At 30.4% G+C, this 10,223-nt stretch overlaps 2 long non-coding RNA genes across 5 annotated transcripts; one reads left to right on the top strand and one right to left on the bottom strand.

Moving 5' to 3' along the window:
• Positions 1 to 1,951: 1,951 nt before the first annotated feature.
• LOC136220614 (uncharacterized) lies at positions 1,952 to 4,871 on the top strand. 4 transcript variants are annotated; one of them, XR_010684617.1, is made up of 8 exons: positions 1,952 to 2,309; positions 2,704 to 2,817; positions 2,897 to 2,971; positions 3,193 to 3,260; positions 3,408 to 3,497; positions 3,583 to 3,653; positions 3,898 to 3,994; positions 4,681 to 4,871. It is a non-coding gene; the product is annotated as an uncharacterized lncRNA (long non-coding RNA). The 4 variants fall into 4 exon arrangements; XR_010684618.1 differs by having other exon boundaries at positions 2,897 to 3,260; positions 4,689 to 4,871; XR_010684615.1 differs by having other exon boundaries at positions 2,897 to 3,260.
• A 2,764-nt stretch (positions 4,872 to 7,635) lies between these two features.
• Positions 7,636 to 9,933, bottom strand: LOC136216549 (uncharacterized). Its single transcript, XR_010683333.1, has 4 exons — positions 9,666 to 9,933; positions 9,468 to 9,576; positions 9,281 to 9,359; positions 7,636 to 7,779 (listed from the first exon to the last, which is right to left on the bottom strand). It is a non-coding gene; the product is annotated as an uncharacterized lncRNA (long non-coding RNA).
• Positions 9,934 to 10,223: the final 290 nt, after the last annotated feature.

The following is a 10,223-nucleotide window of genomic DNA, read 5'->3' as shown; positions in this document are numbered from 1 at the left end:
ATTTGAGATTAATATTTATAAATTCGGTGGATTTTTAGAATTTTTTTTATCTAATCCGTACAAAAAAGACAGTATATTTTTTTATTTTTTTCACATTCCAATGAATGTTTGTGATTTGTTACTGATAAAATAACACACATATGAAGTGTAGATAACAAGATTCATGAGCGAGAAGACAGTTTGATGAATTATTTCTCAAATCGACCCAATTTATTAACGTTAGGGGTAAAATTGCTCCTGACTTCCAACGTTAGGGGTAAAATTGCTTTTGACTTCCAACGTTAGGGGTAAAATTGCACCATTTTAGACGTCAGGGATAAAATTGCTCCTGGCCCAAAACGTTAGGGGTATTTTTGCATCTTAACTCTTCTTTTTTTTATAAATTGTTAGTTATTATTTTTTTAAATGTAAAAATTGTTAGTGATATTATAGAACAAAAGACAAGATTTGGAAGGGTTTTTTTTTAAGAAAAGAATTGGAAGAGTTAATAGTAAGAAAAAAATTGGAAAAATCAATTTGTTTAAGAGTGAATTGAATGTGGTTAATGACATTTTTATAAGGGAAAATTACCCAGAAAATTCATATTTTAAAAACTATTTACAACTATGACAAGTTATAATTTTGGATTATATCAAACTAGTAAAATTAGTACTTTTAATATATTTTAAGGATTAGTGTTTATAAATTAGAAGTCTAGAATATATTTTCTAAGGTTTATAATTTCTGAATTTGAGTCTATAATTTTTAAATTATGGTATAAAATCATAATACATAGTGAGAATAATGACATATTAAGAATTAAATTTAGTGATATGACTTAGTTGTAATTTTGTACTTAATTATGATATTCATATATTTGACCCTTTTTATAAAGGCAAATGACATTAGAGTTTTTTTTTTTGAAGTGGTTTGGTATTAATACCACAATGAAATACTTTTTTCATCTTCTAATATTTAAGCATAACTCATAGTTTTTTTTTTCTATTTAATACGTTTATATCGAGTCATGATTACCCATCGTTTGACCATATACAATGACAAAAAGCATGGCTAGATTTATAGTTATTATGTAGTCTCTGTATCAAGTTATGATTGCCCCCCGTTTGATCATATATAATGATCCTATATTAGGTGGGGAGTTTATAGGAAGGTCCTGGTCCTACAACTCACTAAAAGAACCTTCCATATACTAATGGACACACTACAACAAATCATTACTTGTGCCACGAATTATGCCACGTGAATTCAAATTTCGTGGCATATTTTAATTTAGCCACGGAAAAAATAGATTCCACTACAAACTTATGACCACTTGTTGTATTTATGCCACGGGTAATTTTTTTCTGTGGCAAACATATACTTATGCCATGAATTTTGCTACAGTATTTTTTTTCCGTGGCTAAATCTATTTATGCCACGGAAAAAAAAATTACTCGTGGCATAAAATTACTTATACCACATGTAATTTATTTTATAAAAATTGTTCTAAATTTAATTTTAATATGTTAATTTGTTGCATTTTTTCTATGTGGAGGGAAACTACAAAAATTCGTTTGGATTAATCTGAAAATGACACGATATTTTGAAGTCGTGTTTGTATCAAACCACTAAACACAAAATTAACACGAAAATAAATACTTACAAAGTTTTGAATGATTAGTTTTTTAATTACAATATCTAATTAATTAAAACAAAACTTATCAAAATTATTGCATTTAATAAAAATAGAAGAAAGTTATACTATCTTTGAAAAATTAGCTTTTTTTTGGTAAACTACGAGGGGCTACGCCCCATTTGAAAAATTAGCTAAATCAACATTTGTAAAGTATTATTTTATTAATTAAGTGTATACAAATTATAAAGTTTTAAATTGATGAAAATTTTAATATTTATTACTGGATTTCGTCCTAACCTTTTAAAATCCAATTACATGCCTTCAGCACTTGCAATCCTTATCCCTTCAACTTCCCCCCTCTATTATTTCCAAACAGTTTTTCTTTCCCGCTTCTATTTTTGAGAAATTTCCCTCTTCAAACTCCATTCCCCCTCTACTCTTTGGCTCTCAAGTGTCGGATGGCCTTCGATTGTACACTGATTCGTTTGTTTGTCCTTCTCCGAAACGCATGCTTCTCTTATCTTGAGTTCCGTCGGCCACCGACTGTGATTCAAACCCTATATTCGTAATGATTTCTTGCAATTGGATCCTCAAGCGGCAACTAACCCTCAGAACATGTAAGAACTGCAAACCCGATTTTACCCTTCCCTAAATCACCCTCACGCTTGTCGCTTCCACACTGCACATTTTCGAGGTAATTCATATAATCCAGTTTCCAATTTGTTATATTATGTTTGTTGTTTCAAACTATGACGCCTGGTATTTAATTATCCATTAATTAGCTATTGCACTTCAAACCAGTTTCGTTTTGTCATAATGCTGAGTTCCTTAATTTCATGTTAATTTTACTAATACTTCATTCTGCAATTCATTGATTCCTTCTCTGCTTCTGTTTTTTTCATTATATGGATGTTTAAATTCATTATGAATATAAAGAAAGGGATTCCCTATATATGTTAACTGTGTGTAAAATCAATTATGGTTGATGTTATTTCATCTTTTTATATGTAACAGTTTATCTTGGGTTTTTTTCTCTATCTTTCATAAAATAATTACCTTGAATCACCTTATTCTTATTCTAATTTCAGTTTTTACCCTTTGGACTATTGCCACATTGATATGATATGGAAGAGAAAGCTGCAAGGACATATGATCTTGCTGCCCTCAAGTACTGGGGCCCTTCCACCCACATTAATTTTCTTGTAAATTTTGAAACCCCTTTCATGAATTAGTATAATCTTTCTCGAGATATATCTTAATCTTAGTTTTCGTTTTGTTTAGCTGGAAAAATATCAGGATGAGCTGAAGAGATGAAGAATAGATGAGCCGTCGGGAATAAGTTAATCATTTAAGACGGTAAAGACAATTTTTTTGCTTAATTACGAGAATGGTTAGTTAATTAATTGATTTTTTCCCTATTTCTATGGAGTAAAACATTTGGTTCTCTAGGAGTGATTCAATTTATAGAGGAGTAATAAGGTTTTCATTAATCTTATTGCATGGTTTCACAAGAAGCCCCTTCTTAATAGTATAAAGTTAGCTCATTGTTCTAACTGTCATATATCTATGTTATGGAGACATCACCTGCATTGAAGATGTCAAGCAAGGATAGGCAGAGTCACTGGAAACAAGGACATTTATCTTGGTACTTTCAGTGAGTTCTTTCTTTCACTTTTTATATTTGATAGATTTATATTCTGATATCAAGTTCAAACTTTTATTGGAATCTTGGTGAGTATAAAGCTTATACTTTTTTTTTTATAACATTTGCTGCATGTTGTTTCCACAAAAGACTAGTAATGCTTTTATAAGGCGATGATGGCCTTCTAATTTGGGGATACTTGATGCATGCTTCTAATTGTCAACTACAATCTAACTTTCTGTAAGACTGTCTTTTTTTATGTTATTTTATCTGATAAAGTGGAATCAAAGTAATTTTATGAGTGAAAGAGATCATTTTATTTCAGGCTCAATGGCTTTGTTCTTCTGCTCAATCAGAACCTTCATTCTCTCCCTTAATCTCTGAATTGTCATTAAGGTTTCTCCTATCTATCCTCATTTTGTGCTTATTATGCATATCATCTTCTGTTAGTTATAATTGTTATTCTTTTTCTTATTTAGTTCATTTTTCTAATTTTTTGCTTATTGCAATTATTTGTGGGTTATGCATTGGTTAAAAATGTCAATTTTAACCAAGTTTGTGTTTTGAAAGTAATTACAATGTAAAATCAAGTCTTGAACTTAAATTGCTTTTGTTTTTGGATTTATTATTTTGGGTTTAGTTGGTCAATATTTTCAACCTAAAAAGAAACGCTAAAGAAAAGCATTGAGGAAGATGGAGCAGACAATTCCTTTGAGGCATCACACCACATAAAGCTAGTAAGTTTAATACCTTTTTGCTTTTCTTTCATTGAAAGTATTGAAAGATAGAAATATAAAAAGGAATATCATGATAACAATGTGGTATTATTAGACGATTGGTTACTAGAGCTTTGTTCTTTTTTGACTTCTCTGTTTTCATGGAGAAACCAGAGGATTTAGTTATTGCTGGAAGATTTTTAGCTCCCTATTATGTGCTAATTAGTTGGCTTGATCTTTCAATATGGGATTTTTTAATCAGTGATGATGATATGAACTCACAATTAATATCCAATTCCAAAAAATTTGAAGCCTTATCTTGGTGTAATTTCAATTATATTGAATTATTATTTGATTAATTGAAAAGTGGATCAATTACTCTACTTCTGAAATTGTAGACTTGTATGCTTATCTTGTTTATTTTCCATACAACTTTTGGGCATATCGTACAATGTTATTATTCATGCATACAAGCAATGTTGAGTCTATGGAAGTGGTCTGTACTATAACTTCTTAGTCAATTGTTGGTTGTGCTACGTGGTTTTCAGTATAATATACAACTATATGTTATCTTTTTAATAGAGCATAGAAGGTGAAAAGTATGATAGTTTGGTTTAGCCTTTGCGAATTCATAGTATTTTGTGATCATGTTGTGCTTCTTTGTCGTTTTTGTATAAATTACTACAATGTATAGCATATTTTCTTAGTATTGCAGGTAAAAAGAAGTTCGAAGAGCTAGTATCTCCATCCGCAACAAATGAATGTTGTTAACGTGATCAATATTTATAGAAGTTATAAGAGATTGGATATTGTATTTTATTTGATAGATATATATTTTTACTGTAAATATTTATATTATGGGGATATAAAGTATTTGATTCAGATGTCAATTGCACAATATTCAATATGTATATAAATAGATCTAATGACACCAATAAATTCTATGCCTCGACTTGTTTCATATTTGAATCTATTAATTTTTTTTCACAGTTTAAATTGGGTTAAATATGGCCAACACGAATTACAAAGAAAAAAGAAGAAGTTTGCCATGATTATATTTGTGGCTAAGCAAGATTTCTAGCCACAAGTGTTTTATCTTTGCTACGGTTATACTTGTGGCTCAATAAGGTTTCTAGCCAAAAATATTCTATTTTTTGCTACGGTTATGTCCGTGGCTAGCTAGGATGAATTACGACAGGCTGCTTTGTTTTGCCACGAGTATTTTAATTTTGCTACGATTTTTCCTGTGGCAAATGGATATGATTAGCCACGGATTTTTTCGTGGCATAAAAATCAATTTAAGCCACAACCATGATTTTCCGTGGCAACTACCTAGCCACGCTCACTTGCGCCACGGGAGTAGCTACCTTGAATTCTCGTGGCTAAATAGTATAGCCACAGAAATATCACACTTGTGCCACGATTCTAATCGTGGCGCAAGTGATGATTTGTTGTAGTGACACCTGTCCTTCACTTATAACAGCTCATCAAATAAAAACTCTCTTTCACGGCAAAACACGTTCTCCATCTCCCTCCTCCATTTTCCGTCACTCCGATTGCCTCACTCAGATTGCCGCTGCTGATGAAGTCTTGTTGCCGATCTCCACCGTTCTCTTTCAACCTGTTTATCAGTGTAGTGAGACCTGTCACTGATTGATTTTCCCTTCGTCAAATTCTCTTCTCCGTTTGCTTCTTAACCATTCCACCTCTCTCTCTCTCTCTCTCTCTCTCTCTCTTTTTGTCAAAGTGTCTAAAATGTTTACTATGTTACTAATATAGTTAGAAATAATAACCACAAAAATGTGCAAAACTACTTCAGTTTATCGACAAATTAATATGTTTGGAAATGTCTGATATGACAGTTTAATAATTGTCAAGTTAGTTCATTCAAATTTTCTATTATATAGCAGTAGTGGCAGAACCAGGACATTAGATGAGCCGAGGTTCAACTTAATGAAACAATCGTTGTTCATCGACGAGTCATTTAAAAAAAATTAAAACTTCATAGTTAAACCTTATTTCTATCTTTTATTCCTATATATCTTACCAATAACAACCTAGGAATGATAAATTTATAGGCGATCAATTACTCGATATGTAATTATAGGGTGTGGGCTACTGTTACTTTGTTGTAAACAAAGTAAAATTTACGTTGCTGTGATCACCATTGATTTGATACTAGAATAAAATATAGTAATGATGGATTCAATTAGTTTTAAATTGGTAACTGTTTCATCCGGTTACAATTTTTTTTTAACTAACCTCCTTCCTCAATTACTTTTCCTTCCCCACTAATGCTTCGATTTTTTTTTATTGGCGTTTGATAGGTTGTTATTCTCATCCCACTCACAAATTGGCTTAAACTGTTAAAAGAAAAAAAATTACTAATGTTGGCAAAAATTCATAAACTAGCTTCAAAAGTATAAAACCAAAAAGTGAAATCACTAATTATGGAAAAAATCACTTAAAACCTTTAAATTTTACCAAAAATAATTCAGTTTACACATTATTCACATGAAATCATACTTAATTTTAGTAAATTATTAGTATTTATTATTATCCAAAAAAATCATTAATTTCATGTGAAATTTAAATCCTATATTATCAGAAGTAATTCATGTAAATCCACCAACTTTGCGAAAAATCAAGTTTCAGGCAAAACTGAACTTATCCTCTATTGTTAGATTTTATTTACGTAAAAAGCAAATTATGAACGTTAAATAGAAACCTTGTGAAAATAGAGTTTTACATGAAACCTTTGAAATTAACGCAAATCTTTTATTTTTAGATATAATTATGTATAGTTTGACTAAATTACGTAATCTTTTTATTTTAGGGGGGAAAAAATTCACAAACCTTGTGAAAATAGAGTTTTACGTAAAGCCTATGAATTTTACGTAAAACTTTTATTTTTAGACATAATTTACGTAAGGTTTGACTAAATTTACGTAACCCTTTTACTTTACGAGAAAAATCCACAACCATTGTGAAAATTAGAGTTTTACATAAAACCTTTGAACTTTACGTAAATATTTTATTTTTAGATATAATTTACCACTACAAAAAAAAGGATTTGTTGTGACGAAAAATTCCGTCAGAACATATACTTATTTTGTCAATATACATATAGTGACTAAATATTTTGTCACAAACTTCGTTGCAATAAGCTCGTCTCAATAAGTTTCTTGTGACGAAATTGTAGTTTGTCTCCATTATTAAGCTCATTTTAGACAAAATTTCATTCGTCACCTTTGCGGTATATATTGTGACCAATAATTAGTCACGACATCGATTATATTTCGTTGCTACTAGATTATATTAGTCACAAAATGTTAGTTGGTTGGACAAATGTTTAATACCTATTGTGACAAAATTTGTTAATATGACAAAAGAATATTTGTTACAATTAATTTATTATTAAAATGTGACCAATGCAATATTTGTTACAATTTATTTAATATATTGTGATTAGTGCATCGTCATCAATTGTGTGATTTTTTTTAACAAGTTAGATGTTCTCGTCATAAGTTTTTTGCTTTAAAACTTAATTATTCATTTTATATATCAAGCTAATGAATATAATATCATATCTCAAGACTCAATCCAATATTCTATTAATCCACAATATAAAAATGTACATTATCAACAATAGAAAAGCCACTAATTTAATTACAATGAAGAACACCAGATGTTTATAAGAAACAGTAAATCTAAAAATAATATCCAACTTTAATTTTGAGACAGTAGTTTTGCGAAATTGTTGCTGCTGCTCCAATTTAGAATACTCTTGGTGCCTCGAGATCATCCTGAAAGCAACAAAAAAGTAAACTATAACCCATCTAATAAGTATACAAGGAAAGCTTTTTAATAAGTTAATAACAAATTTTCTACATCCAGAAGACATGAACTGCTGTCTAAATTGTTAAATATCCAAAGGATGAACAAAATCTAACAGTTTTCTCACACAACTGAGAAAAAAATAACAATTCATGATCTTAAATATATGGTACAATAAACACAGGATGACAAAGGATTGAAGATTTTTAGTTGGAGAAAAGCATCATGGAGAAAAAAGATATCATTGACCGTACAGAAAGTTTCCTATAGTGAGTAGTAATAGAAACTTTTTTTCCTTGATTACTTGACGAATCAACTAAATATAAAATCTAATAGAAACAACTACGAAACATCATAAACAATTCATAATCATAACACATAAAATTACGCTTAAATAAGAGGTTGCATATACAGGAGGCCTGGATTCAATTATTTTGCTAGTGTGGATTGGTCATTGACGCTGAATTGAAAAACCACATTTGTTTTGCCAATTTTACACCTACAGCTAGAGAACTATCAAACTGAATATAAATATATAATATAACACATCCCCCTGCAGAAATAATTTCATTCTTCATTTCTATTTCTAGATAGCATCACATATATTAGAGTACCTTGCTTTAATATCAATAGCTATCTCACAATTGCATAAAGTCAATGCTTGAAACAACTAATTGACTTGAGTAATTTTTGTGTCATATTTAGCAAAGTGGTAAATTCGTAACTGATAAATCAGAGCCAGACTATCCTTTTAAAAGCAAATTTTCATATCAGGCTATAGAAACCATTTAACAGAGTTATCAAACTTCAATTTTTTTGTTAGACCTAGTCTAAACTTGTCAAGAAAATATTTCCTCATTCTCATGTCAGCTCATGACAATTAAAATACTAGAAAAAACACAAGTTTTTATAATAAAAATTGGGATAAGCTACCAAAATAGGCCTATGGTTTTGGGGGAAGTATCAATTTAGGTCTCGAGAACAGATTGGACACGTCATTTCTATTACTCCGTTAAGTTTTGATTTCTCCCTCCACGTATAATCGATAGAACTTAACAGAGTAATGTCAACGTCGTGTTTCGTTCCATTATCGAGGCCTAAATTGGTACCTTTTTTTAAAGGCCTATATTAGTGTTATTTTTTACGTGGAGCCTAAATTGATACTTACCTAACAACCATAGACCTATTTTAGTACCTTATCATTTGACACAATCAAATTAACAAGACCATATGACATGTTACAGAAAATTAAGATATGCAATCTAGAATTGGCGAGTGTTGCGGGTGTTAGTATTTGCTGGATCAAATTCATTTGTACATCCGCCATACCAAAACCATCCCCTTATTCACATAAACCAATAACAGTGCACACAAGATCAACAGATATAATAGGAAAATTTACCAGAAAATTTTGAATAATAGTAATGTCAATGTACCCAAAATATTGAATAATAATAACATGCTGCATACCTTGATATAGAAATTGCCGTCTACTTCTTGAACTAGGGATAAACGTTGAACCAAATTTGTCACTAGTTTTTTTCTGAGTCTACAACATACAACAAATATCAATTTCAATTAAAATAGTTTAGGGTGGAAACAAAACCAAATTTCAAATAACGAAAAACATAAAACATTATCTAATTTGAGAGTTTACTGTATGGAAGAAGCAGCCTTGGCAGCTCTATAAGCTTCGGGAGCGGTACTCTATAAACGATGGAGAATTAATTGCAGCATTCTCTCAAATGGCACCGTATTGCAAAAATCTGAAACCCTACTCAGACCAGAGCAATAAATTGAAAAAACCCAATTTATAAATACCCAAATCATACGGATAACATTTACATTAACAAACCTGAAATTCTATTGGGTATGAAGAAGTGAGTAGAGACTTCAATTAGACACCATAACATCAACAATGGCTGACAGAGCTACAATGTTGGTCTTTCAGAAAATTTACGGATCTGAAATTGATATTCACAGAGACGGATAAGGATAAAGAGCAAGGGGAAAACAGAATGGAAGAAGGTAGAAATAGGAAGTGGTGGCAAGAGTTGGTGGCCGGAGAAGAAGCAAAGGTGGGAGATGGGTTTGGTTATAGGGTTTCTGATATGAAAGGGGAAAGTGAGGCGTCGCTAGAGAGATGAGTTTAATTTCTGTTATCCACTTGTTTTATATTTAGGTTTCATTTTGTTAATGAATTTCGTCTTTTCCTTTTCTTTTCCAATAGAGAAAATAATAGATATATAGTTATAATTTTGAAACATATTGTGACCACACACTATTTCTTGCCATAGTCACTAATATCATAATAAAATTAAAAATCGATGATATATGTTGTTGTAACAAAATTATTTTGTCATAATAGTATTAATTTTTTAGAGACAAAATAATAGTCTCCATATATGTTTAC

This window comes from Euphorbia lathyris, chromosome 2 (assembly GCF_963576675.1).
Source record: "Euphorbia lathyris chromosome 2, ddEupLath1.1, whole genome shotgun sequence".
Classification (NCBI taxonomy): Eukaryota; Viridiplantae; Streptophyta; class Magnoliopsida; order Malpighiales; family Euphorbiaceae; genus Euphorbia; species Euphorbia lathyris.
The sequence above is the reverse complement of the archived record's forward strand: the minus strand, read 5'-3'. Positions and strand labels throughout refer to the sequence as shown.